Source organism: Acyrthosiphon pisum, chromosome A2 (genome assembly GCF_005508785.2).
Source record: "Acyrthosiphon pisum isolate AL4f chromosome A2, pea_aphid_22Mar2018_4r6ur, whole genome shotgun sequence".
In the NCBI taxonomy this organism is placed as follows: Eukaryota; Metazoa; Arthropoda; class Insecta; order Hemiptera; family Aphididae; genus Acyrthosiphon; species Acyrthosiphon pisum.
Genome location: NC_042495.1, coordinates 44551257 through 44553867, shown reverse-complemented (window position 1 = coordinate 44553867; position 2611 = coordinate 44551257). Strand labels below are relative to the sequence as shown.

Below are 2611 nucleotides of genomic sequence, written 5' to 3'. Positions count from 1 at the left end.
TCCAAAACCCAGTATAACTCGTATATTATGGATAAAATATGTAGGCTATAACCTATTTGGGTATTTGGGTTAACTACACTAAATGGTAATTATTACAAGGCACATAAGACAATGACATTTTTTTTTATAGCTTAAGTGGATGTCAGCGCACTTTTATGCATTTGTCGTCGTTTATTATAGTTTACAATCACTGACACGGCGACACCAGTAACCGGTAATTAATATTCATGAAAGGTTCTCGTATTGACATTTATTTAAGAATTTATTTCCAACACAAATATTGATAATTTATGACGGGCCACTCAGATGTACTTTAGAACTTATCTTTTGAAAAAATATTGAAATATGTATAGACCAAAGTGTTAAAAGCTTACACAATCAAGTCCACTAACGGCATACACAATAAAAAATATGTTTTACTGACGATTATTATTAATCTATTCTATTACAGAGTACAACACAATTGAAATGTATATACCTACATAATATATTCGTTAAAAACAAGATTATTTAGACTCTTGAATTAATATAAAATACACTGTTAAAAAAATAAGCTGCTGATTGATTTTAAATGTTATATAGGTACACCATTTAAATCCAGTGAACTCTGGTCTTCAGATAAATTGTATTTTTCAAATTTCATCAAACCTGTTAAAAAAAATAAAATGATAATGAACGAGCTATTTAGATTCCATTTAATTATATTTTAATATATAGGTATAGTACCTACATATTATTTATTTGTTGAATAAGATTACAACGAAAATGTTGCGTTACAAAAATAGTGGGATTAGTTTAAAGTTCCATGTTATTTTAAAAATATGTAATTTATTAAAATCTACCACGTGATTCGATATAAATTCATTATCTTGTGTAAATTTAATGTTTGTGTATAATAAATAATTAGAAATAAACAACTTATATTTTATATCAATAATCTGTATATATTAGGTGTAATACTATATAGGATAGTATTAGAATTACTTCTATATTTATTGTATTTATCTACCTACTCTATATAATTTATAACGTTTTATTTTGATGTATTCAGAATTATTACTTAATTTTAATATATTATTATAGCATGATAAGTATAATGAGTAATGAGTAATTTTAATTCACGTTAAAATCTAATTAATGTGTAATGTAATATATATATATATTAATTATTAAATGTGCATAATATGTATAGGTACCTATATCTATTTTACGACGAAGAATCTCTGGGGTAGGTATCTTCACTTGTTTTCATCGTGTATCTAATATTATCAATTAAGCTTATTGTTCAACTCACGTAAAACAGATAGCCTGAATAAAAAAATATGTTAAAAATAAATTATCTAATTATTATTATTATTATTATTATCGTATGGTATATAAGTACAAGCAAGCAAATAAAATTAGTAATATTAAAAATAAACAAATAATAAATTATCTAATAAACAGAAGGGAATTATGAAAAATATTGATATGTGTTTAGGTACCTATTTGACAAATTATTGTACATGTAAATTATCAATATTATTATCATAGTATTAGATTTATCTGTATGTTTATCTAATAAAATGTATAATCAGTAGACAGTAGTTGGGTACTATTGAAAATAATATTGTGACAGCGTACTATTGGTTGGATTGGTTAAAATTTTGAAAATATATTTAATAAGTATAATAACGTTTATAATTTATTATTATATTAATATATATATATTATATTTAAATTTTTGACTTGTAATGTATGTACCTGTTGACTGTTGTACAGAAATCTGACTGAATTCCCATTATGGCACAGCAGCACAATACGAGCAATGACGAATTTTAAGTATGCTATAGATCCGTGGTGTTATTTAAAAAAAAAAACATTTTTGAGGTAACTGTTTTACTTCGTTTAATTTAAATACATTTACAAATAATTACTTTTTCTCAGTATAATAGCTCAATAATAAATTATAATATTTTAAAACAGAAAATCAAATAAATAGACAAAAATACATACATTTTTACTTGCAGAAAAGGTAATACGTACCCAGTAAAAATGATTATATCTACATCCTATACACGCGATTAAATATAAAATTGATATACCGATAATTTAACTGTAACAAGTTAGGTTAGAAACGTATATATATTTTATACAATGTTTATGAACTATATATATGTTAAAAATATTGCTATCATGATTTTCAATAGTCGAATAACAAGTATGTCAATTATTATTCGTTGAATTATCATTATTCCAACGTAATTATGGTCGTAAAATATTATAAAATAGCAAGAAATGACCTTGGATGACTTTAAAAATGTACAATGCCATTAGAGCAATCATTAATAATGTTATTTTTTAATATCCACTTGTTTTATTATGCAAATATTACAAACTGTTTTAATTCAAAAAATAATGATAACATCATTACATGTCTGAACTCTATATGTATATAATAAAATGAATAATTCAGCATTTTAACCTCCCAACCTTGTATAATATTTCCAATATATTTCATATGCTTCATATTATAATTATCACAAGTTTAAATTTGCTATCCCAAACAAAAATAAAGATCATAAAAAACCTTTCGAAGAATTATAATTTTTGCTATACATGTACTTAGGTA

The 2611-nt window shown here is 23.6% G+C and overlaps 1 long non-coding RNA gene across 1 annotated transcript; it reads right to left on the bottom strand.

Annotated features, from left to right (window-relative positions):
* Nucleotides 1–261: 261 nt before the first annotated feature.
* On the bottom strand, nt 262–2110 carry LOC103308130. The gene is made up of 3 exons (XR_510339.3): nt 1744–2110; nt 1197–1308; nt 262–648 (listed from the first exon to the last, which is right to left on the bottom strand). It is a non-coding gene; the product is annotated as an uncharacterized LOC103308130 (long non-coding RNA).
* Nucleotides 2111–2611: the final 501 nt, after the last annotated feature.